Here is a 10,047-nt window from a genome sequence, read left to right on the forward strand (position 1 = left end):
AGGGGCAGGCACCAATGAGGGAAAGCCCCCAGAGCTCTGTGATTTGCTAGCGTGAGGGCCCCGTGACCTCAGCCTATGACCTGCAATGTCTGAGAAGGAGATCTACTGGGGAGGGAGGGGGCAGGGTGTCTGGGGGGGGGCTGGGCCTGTCTCCCTTGCAAAGGAAGCCACATTTGACAATTTTCATATTTCTTCTAAATTTGGAGTTTTCTGCCTGTGCTGTAGGCTTGGCCGCCCACTCCAGAGTTCCATGTGGAAACCATTAAGGAGGAGAGAGGGATCCTTGCCATTCCTGCCTGCTCTGGTCTGGGAACATGAGTACAGCGCTCAGACACAGCTATTTGGAATAATTATCTTCCTCTCAAAAAGGCTGACTGCCCCATATGGGAAAGCATTCGCTGAATGTAAGCTGGGAATCAAATACTGAAAGGTCAGGGAAAAAAGAGGAGGGAATATCAGAGAACAGAGGGAAAATAAGTTTGTTTACTTTTAGAAAGGAGGGAGAATAATGGGTATGGAGGTAGTGAACTTTTTATAGCTAACCATCAGGGTGACTATAGAGAGAGCTCACTAGAGCATGGAAGTGTTCGATGAAGACATTTCATGAGAGCCAACCACATGCCCTGAAAAACACAGCTAGGTCTGGCTCATGTTAAATGATGGTGGGAAGGAGTCAGAGCACTATGGGAGGGAGAGCAACAGGAAGTGTGACGGGCCAACAGATCAGCTCATCAAGGTAATTGGTTACATATCCTGTGGCCGAGAGAGAGAAACATGCCAAAGCAGCTGGTGCCAATCCAACATGAGAAGACTGGCAATCATCTTCCAACTGATGTCACAGTTTGCAGGAGAGACCGTGGTGAGGAGCAAGTTAGGGAACTGTGGGTGACGTTAGCCCTCAGCCCCAGACGTTAGCCCTCAGCCCCAGACGTGCACTTAATCCTACATGTCAGCAACATTTAGATACACTGCCTCCAGAAAGTATTCACACCCGTCGACTTTTTTCACATTTTGAATTTAAAATGGATTCAATTGAGATTTGTTTGTCAATGGCCTACACACAATATCCCATAATGTCAAAGTGACATTTTTTAAAATGTTTACAAATTAATTAAAAATGAAAAGCTGAAATGTCTTGAGTCAATAAGTATTCAACCCCTTCGTTATGGTAAGCCTATACAAGTTCAGGAGTAAAAATCAGCTGAACAAGTCACAATAAGTTACATGGACTACCTCATCTCTGAATGACTACCTCATCTCTGTACCTCACACATACAATTATTCTTCAGGTCCCTCAGCCGAGCAGTGAATTTTAAATACAGATTCAACCACGAAGACCAGGTTGGTTTTCCAATGCCTCACAAAGAAGGGCACCTATTGGTAGATGGGTTAAAATAAAAAAGCAGACATTGAATATCCCTTTGAGCAAGTTATTAATCACACTTTGGATGGTGTATCAATACAAAGACACAGCCGTCCTTCCTAACTCAGTTGCAAGAGAGGAAGGAAACCGCTCAGGGATTTCACCATGAGGCCAATGGTGACTTTAAAACAGTTATAGAGTTTAATGGCTGTAATAGGAGAAAACTGAGGATGCATCAACAACATTGTAGTTACTCCACAAAACGAACTTAATTGACAGAGTGAAAAGAAGAAAGCCTGTACAGAATAAAAATATTCCTGAAAATGCATCATGTTTGCAACAAGGCACTAAAGTAATACTGCAAAAAATGTGGCAAAGCAATTAACTTTTTGTCCTGAATACAAAGTCTTGTGTTTGGGGCAAATCCAATACAACACACTACTGAGTAACATTCTCCATATTTTCAAGCATGTTGGTGGCTGCATCAAATGAAAGGGTTGCTTATAATCGTTAAGGACTGGGGAGTTTTTCAGGATAAAAAAGAAATGGAATGGAGCTAAGCACAGGCAAAATCCTAGAGGAAAACCTGGATCAGTCTGCTTTCTACCAGACACTGGGAGATTAATTCACCTTTCAGCAGGACAATAACCTAAAACACAAGGCCAAACCTACACTGAAGTTGCTAACCAAGACAGTGAATGTTCCTGAGTGGCCAAATTACAGTTTTGACTTAAATCTACTTGAAAATCTATGGCAAGACCTGAACATGGTTGTCTAGCAATGATCACCAACACTTAAGTAAATTAGATTTTTCTGTATTTCATCTTCAATAAATTAGCAAACATTTCTAAAAACATGTTTTCACTTTGTCATTATTGGGTATCATTTTTTTAATCCATTTTCATTTATTTTCTCCACACAACAACATGTGGAATAAGTCAAGGGGTATGAATACTTTGAAGGCACTGTATGTCTTTAACACCATCATATATTGTGGTGATCAAAAGCCGAGTCAGCTAAGAAGATTCATCAGTGTATTCATTCACTAAAGATGCCCTCCAGGATCTTAAGCACAACATGTTCGTAACATGAAGTATGAATTAGATTCACTTTTGGCTCGTGAGCACCACTTTCAAAATTACTGGCTGAAATTATACAAAAGATTGAGAGTGCATCTTTAAGAAAGAAAAAAACGGGACACAAATCCATGACCTTGTGGCTCATACCCTGCCAGATGAAGTTTCCTCCTGTACGCCTACAGCTGTGGGGATCCAACACACAGAATTGACTGGGATCTCCTGGGGGTGGGGGGGAATGCCCTGCCATGTCTGTGAAATGTCACTCATTCTGGGTCAGCCACCCCCCACCCCTTGACCCGTACCCCTCATCCTCCAGACTCTCGAAGCCTAGATGCTGCTGTTGCTTCCTGAGCTACTGCCTGGCTGGAAAATACTACATTCAGACAGAGAGGGGATGGCACAGAAGTGGAAAAAAGTGAAAAGAGTCAAACAAATGAGAGAATGTTGGTTTGCACCATGCCTGGGCGGGGCAGAACCTTCATTAGGGTTGAGCAGAAAGCTAGGGTCACCCCCAGCCCTGTTCCCTCCCTCCCGGAGAGGCCTTAAAAAGGCAATGTTAGGAGAAGCTCCTCTGTTTACATCTGGAGAAACGAGGGCTATTAAAGACGGCAGCCAACCAGTGCCTCATGGCTTGGCAGCTCCCAACCCTAATAGCCCAGCCGATAGGGCCCTTTTTCTTCTTGGTAATTACAGGCTTCATGTGTGTACACTTTTTCCCTCATATAGAGGGGGCCCATGACTTACGGGCTTCACCCTAAATAGTTGTATATATTGTGTCTTGCTGTATAGCGTAGTGATTTTACCCAAGAATAGACATGACTTTTATGTTAAAATATATTTTATGCATCCGTCTTCCTCCAGAGCTCCAAATGTGTGTTCCTGCGTTCTTTTTTTGTTCTTTCTCTGAACTGAGCGAAGTTCCAGGAATTGATGGATATGTTAAGAGAACATTGTTGAAATAGAGACCCACCATGGAAAAGGAATTGTTATAGAAACCAAAAGGGGTGATACATTATCAACTTTACTCAGACTGTGGCTTCACATTAGACAGCTTGTTTAGATTGGCTGAGAAATGATTCTATGGCAGCATAAATATACAGAGATAAATATGAGCAGCAGTGTATACAAACATTCACCTTTATCAAAAAGGTTGTCCATCCACCACCTCTAAACTCAGATTTGTGGTGAGTTGCCAGTTTCTATCTCTCAAACTGCTATTTCGCAGCACTCAGTTATGTGTCTAGATTGGAGTCTGACCATGGAGTCTGATCTTTCTAGGATAGGGTGCAGAGGCACAAGACGAGACACAACAAATACTATGCTTCTCAGTTCTCTTTCATTTGAACTCCATGGAGAGATATTTGGTATCAGTGAGATTCTAGGTCATTAATAGGGCCTTTTCTATTAGTCTAGGTCTAGTGTTGTTAATGACTTGAATGCCTTCAGCATTATGTAATACCCCTGGGTCTAGAGTTGTTTTGCCACATGCAACACAAATACATAAAACACACACACACAAACCAATGGGAATTCCCACCAAGTCCCACATTCACTGTCTCAATGGATGTCACCAACCAAGCCCATCTAGAAGCAATAACAGTCTGTTGTTATTGGAGGGACTGAGCCATTTCAACAGAGAAGTGAACTTAAAACACAAAAATGTGGGCAATGGGAGAAAGAAACTTAAATGCATAAGACACATTTGAGTTGAATGCTTTCAGTTGTATCCCCTTTCCTTTCCCTTACTATTATATAGCACACTATAGGTTGACAAGAGGCAGATGTGTCTCTGCCCTCAAAGACATACACTATATATACAAATGTATGTTGACACCCCTTCAAATTAGTGGGTTTGGCTATTTTAGCCATAACCGTTGCTGACAGGTATATAAAATCAAGCACACCGCCATGCAATCTCCATAGACAAACACTAACAGTAGAATGGCCTCACTGAAGAGCTCAGTGACTTTTAACGTGGACCGTCATAGGATGCTCGTTCCAACAAGTCAGTTTGTCAAATTTCTGCCCTGCTAGAGCTGCCCCGGTCAACTGTAAGTGATGTTATTGTGAAGTGGAAACGTCTAGGAGCAACAACGGCTCAGCCACGAAGTGGTAGGCCACATAAGCTCACAGAATGGGACTGCCGAGTGCTGAAGCCCGTAGATTGTAAAAATTGTTTGCCCTCAGTTGCAACACTCACTACCAAGTTCCAAACTGCCTCTGGAAGCAACGTCAACACAATAACTGTTAGTCAGGGAGCTTCATGAAATGGGTATCAGTGGCGGAGCAGCCACACACAAGCTTAAGATCACCATGCACAATGCCAAGCGTCAGTTGGACTGGTGTAAAGCTCACCACCATTGGAGTTTGGAGCAGCGGAAATGGATTCGCTGGAGTGATGAATCATGCTTCACCATCTGGCAATCCGGCAGGGAAATCTGGGTTTGGCAGATGCCAGGAGAAGTCTACCTGCCCGAATGTATAGTGCCAACTGTAAAGTTTGGTGGAGGAGGAATAATGGTCTGGGGCTGTTTTTCATGGTTCATGCTAGGCCCCTTAGTTCCAGCGAAGGGAAATATTTTTGTGTGGAAGAACATGACTGGCCTGCATAGAGCCTTGACCTCAACCCCACCGAACACCTTTGGGATGAATTGGAATGCTGACTACGAGCCAGGCCTAACATCAGTGCTCGACCTCACTAATGCTCCGCAACAATGTTCCAACATCTATTGGAAAGCCTTCCCAGAAGAGTGGAGGCTGTTATAGCCTGCCAGCCTGGGGGACCTGCCTACCGGCTTGGGGGGGACCTGCCTGCCTCCCTGACTGCATGACTGGGGTGCCTGCCTGCCTGCCTGCCTACTTGGGGGACTTGCCTGCCTCCCAGCCTCCCTGACTGCGGTGCCTGCCTGCCTGGGGGACCTGCTGACCTGGCTGGGGGACCTGCCTGCCACCCTGGCTGCTTGCCTGGGGGACCTGCCTCCCTCCCTGCCACCCTGGCTGCCTGCCTGGGGGACCTGCCTCCCTCCCTCCCTGCTTGCCTCTCTCCCTCCCTCCCTCCTGCCTGCCTCCCTGCCCCTCTACCTCCCTGCCTATCTGCCTCCGTGCCTGCCAGCCTGACTCCCTGCCTGCCTGACAAGGAGAGGGATGACAGAAACCATACAGCCCGGCAGCAGGATATACTATAGCAGGAGGAGAGGAGAGGAGCACAGATCCTATTTGGCTGACAGTCAGGACTCTGGATGTGTGAGGGAGACAAATAGAGGGATAGGAAGCTAAATGGATGGGGGTGAAAGGTGGAGTCGTGAACTTAGCAGCCATTTATGGAACCGAACGGATCCTTCAATTTAGGAGTCTTGAGTCTTCCCACTGCTGCTGGGACAAATAGATGACAGGGCTATATAAGGAAGTGGCTTTAAGAATCAGCACTGGCTGCCCTCATTCGTTAGCTCTCTTACCAGCCTAGCACTTCAGCGGCCTGCTGTATTACCCAACCACCAGTGTGTTCCAAAAATAAGAAAGAGAGAAGATAATTTCATTACAGTTAGCTTGATTTTCTTGCAGCCAGTCTGACCAATTACAGCTAAACAATCTGGGGAGAGAAGATAGTTAGTAAAAACAAACAAACAGGGAGCACAAAACAGCTTGCGACATAATTAGCTGGACTGGGATTCAGGAGTGAAACTACGGGGTCTCAGCTATAAAACGACGGTCACAGAGGCTGGAATGAACACAGCACCGTTACTGGTGTGAGTCACCACACTGAATCCCCCCCTCTTTCAACAATCTACATCACACAGATATTGAGCCTGTTAGACATTCAAATGAAATATAGCCGTGCCTGGCTCCGACATAGCTTGCCTGTTTTGGTCATATTGATTGAAAAGACTGAAAAGATCTAGCGTCCTACACTCCGCTCCGTCTATAGACGTCTGCAAAGTACCAACTATAGGAAATAATGTTTATACGTCATGAACACAGTTAGGAGCCATTTCACAACTGTGGTCAATTATAAAACACAGATTTGTTCTGGTGGAAATGAAGATATGGATGTTGGGGCTGAGCATGCTAACATAGATAACAATAACAGCCTATGGTTGAGAAGGCGGTTGGAGGAAGGGTCTTGCCAGATGTTTGCGTCCCAAATGGTACCCTATTCCCTACATAGTGCACTACTTATGGGGAATAGGGTACCATTTGGGACATAAAAATGCAATACGTGTGTGTGGGGAATGTAGTTTTCCACAGACACAGGCAGCTTTGGAAACATCAACAGGAAAGAGTCAGGCTGTGAGGCTTGGTAATTAGGAGGGTGGGCGTAGGCACCAGATCCTGCTCAGGGACATATTTTCCTTTTAATCAAAGTGGAAGAGGCGAAGCGAGAAGGATAACTGGGCCCCAAAATCTCTCTTCTCCAGCAGGTGGCGTTTTTTAGTTTTTCTCGCTCATCAAGCGAGGAGTTTTTGTATGGACATCAATGAGTGTCAAATTTGGTTAAGAAAAAATGTTAGGGCTTCTGTTGTACATGTAGCTTATTTGATCGTATTGAAGTTTCGCAATGCTTAGGTTGTGTACTGATATGACGATTTTGAGCAATTATGAGAAAAAACACTCTCGGACTTGTGCCTGATCGTCACTAGTTACCACAGCCACAAAGTCATAAACCCTGCTTATTTCTACAATTTATCTTCTTAAAATGTGATTTTAAATCTAACCCTACCTTTAGCCACACTGCTAACCTTAAGCCTAATCCTAACCTTGAAGTAAAACCAAAAAGCACATTTCAGTTTATGAATTTCTCCGAAATGACTTTGTGGCTGTGGTAACTAGTGGAAACCGTTGTGCCCGTTGTTCACACGGGCATCTGCCCCCTCATTAGCTAGAATTGTCCCACCTGATCTTGCATACTCCCATCTACCTTCCATTTTGAAGACTTTTATTTTCATTGTTAGAGTGGCCACTTGAGTATCTGGTCAATATAATGGATAATCTGTGCTTTAATTCATCTGTAGGGTTACCCCACCTCTCCTCTAATATGCAGTCTTGGCACAATTAAATAGTTGGGTGTTCGAGGTGTTCTGTTAAACATTTTGCTGTACCAGACTTAATACACAACATTACCTAACACATCAATACTTAGTTATTACATATTAAGTGGCATATTATTTTGGTGTTAAACATTCTTAAACCTTTTTCTGAGGTTGAAAGAAACTATTTCTAGCTCTTACTGGGATTAGCCAAACTGTCACACAGACATACTGCAGGTCCAACATGCTATCGCCACAAATATTCTCATTTTCCTGCTTAGACTAAGTAGAAGGGGACATTACACACCTATTATGTGTCAGAATGTATAAACAGTGTGACAATGACACTCCAGACCAGACACACAACCTATATTACAGTACTTGTCTTGTGAGTCCACTTAAACTCCAGCAAGGAAATGGATTCTCCACAGACGCAGGGCAGCATTATATAGTACACTGGCTAATTGAAAATCTGGCAGTCTCCTCTCCTTGTCTCCAGGTCTTTTAGGGGTTCTATTAAGCTAATATATCAATCATTATTTTATTTGTTTAATTTATTAGTCAAGTCAGTTAAGAACAAAGTCTTATTTACAATGACGGCCTACCAGAAGTTCACAACGAGAGACAACACTACATAAAGAGAGATCTAAGACAACATAGCATGGCAGCAACACATGACACAACACAGTATGGTAGCAGCACAAAACAGGGTACACACATTGGGCACAGACAACAGCACAAAGGGCAAGAAGGTAGAGACGACAATACATCATGCAAAGCAGCCACAACTGTCATTCAGAGTATCCATAATTGAGTCTTTGAATTTGTGTCTTTTGAATTTTAGGACCCCTGTAAGTATAAAAAAAGAATAATAATATTGAATTTGGCCTTGACTGCTATAGCCCAAATAAACACCTTGAATAACACATTCATAAATAGCAAAACAAAGTAAAAAAATGTATCATAAGAAATAAGGTTTTGAAGTATCTGTCCTATATCTAGGAGATATAGTCTGCCCTGGAGGTTGATGTGTGCATCTATGGTTCTGTTGTCTGTCCGTATCAGTGCATGTTGTCCTCAGTACTGGGAGGAAGTGCCGGAGTCCAAGGTGAGATCCAGTACATTGACGTGAGCCGTTGTCCATGGTGCTGACCATACACCATGGACCCCTGAATGCTTCAAGACTGCTCCCCATCCCTGTAGGGAGGCGTCTGTGATCAAAGTCACCCGGTTGCAAACTGCACCTAGGAGAACTCCACTGGGAACTTAAGTGCTAGGCGCCACCATTGTATTGCTTTCCAGCAACTCATTGAAATGTCCAGCTTTTTGTGTTGGTCCCTTCTGAGACATAGATTGTGTCTGTTGTACCAGCGCTGTATTAACCACATGTGGAGCAAGCCCAACGGAACAACATGGACTGCAGCAGCTAGGAGGCCTAGGAGCCGCTGACTCTCTAGCGCCATCACCCGTTTTCTCAGTTTGAAATGTTAAAAGACAATTTGTCAAAGATACCACTCTTTCTGGAGAGTGTCGATCATGCACTTTGTGAAAGTGCGAGGGGCGAGCGAAAGGCTTAACGGTAGAACAGGAAACTGAAAACCATGTTTTGACGGCAAATCAGGTATTTTCTGTATGATGGGGATATATAAGTATGCCACAGTGATGAACCAATCACCTGGTAGTACTGACTGAAGGATGGGTTTGATTGGCAGCATTTTGAAGAGCTGAAAGATTCAGGCATATTAGGTCCAGGATCGGACGGAGGACTCTGCCCCTTTTTTGGCACAATAAAATAGATTGATTAGAATCCGCAGTTTTGTTGCGCTGGTTCTACCTCTGACTGCATGCTTTTCCAGGAACAAGGAGATTTCTGAGCAGAGTGTTTGCTTTTGTTTAAGACACCCATGAAGCGTGGGGGTTGCTGACAAAAACTGTAGTGCGTAGCCTTGCGTTGGAGTGCATAAAACACCCATTTGTTGGCCCTTGACTTTTTCCAGCTGGAAAGGTGGTGCCAGAAGAAACGGTGTTGAGTCTTGGTCCAGGCTCTGCGTGCTATGGTGCAGTGGGGATGCGGCCTGCATATGGTGTCGCCTCTGCCTCTTGGGCCTCTGCCTCTGGGCCTGGTTTCTTGGCATCCCAGATGGGGCCCTGCGAAGGGAGTAATGGTTTGCTGCTGAAGCATTCCAGGCTTTGGAATGAGGCGCCGAACCTCCATCTGTGCTTCCCTGTCCTCCTTAAGACACTTGGAGGTAAGGCGCTGCTGGGCCAAATGTCTGGCCTGGTGATATGGGTACACCTAGGAGTGGAACCTTCTTTGCCAGGGAGCTTGGACTGCGGTAATCATAGGTGGCACCGTGCAACAAAGTATTGCCAAACATGTGATCATTGCCCTGAAAGCATTGGATGAGTAGGTCTGTAACTGTATTCAGTTTGTTCATGGTCTCAGCATCCTAGTTTGCAGAGAGGCGGTCCTGCAGCGCCTTCTTATAGAAGGCCGGTATCGCTGCTGAATTGCTAAGCTGAAGCAGTGCCGTCCCGTCATGTGTCCTGCGTAGGAAGCGATCAGATGCCCTGCATCGTT

Source organism: Salmo salar, chromosome ssa09 (assembly GCF_905237065.1).
Source record: "Salmo salar chromosome ssa09, Ssal_v3.1, whole genome shotgun sequence".
Lineage (NCBI taxonomy): Eukaryota > Metazoa > Chordata > Actinopteri > Salmoniformes > Salmonidae > Salmo > Salmo salar.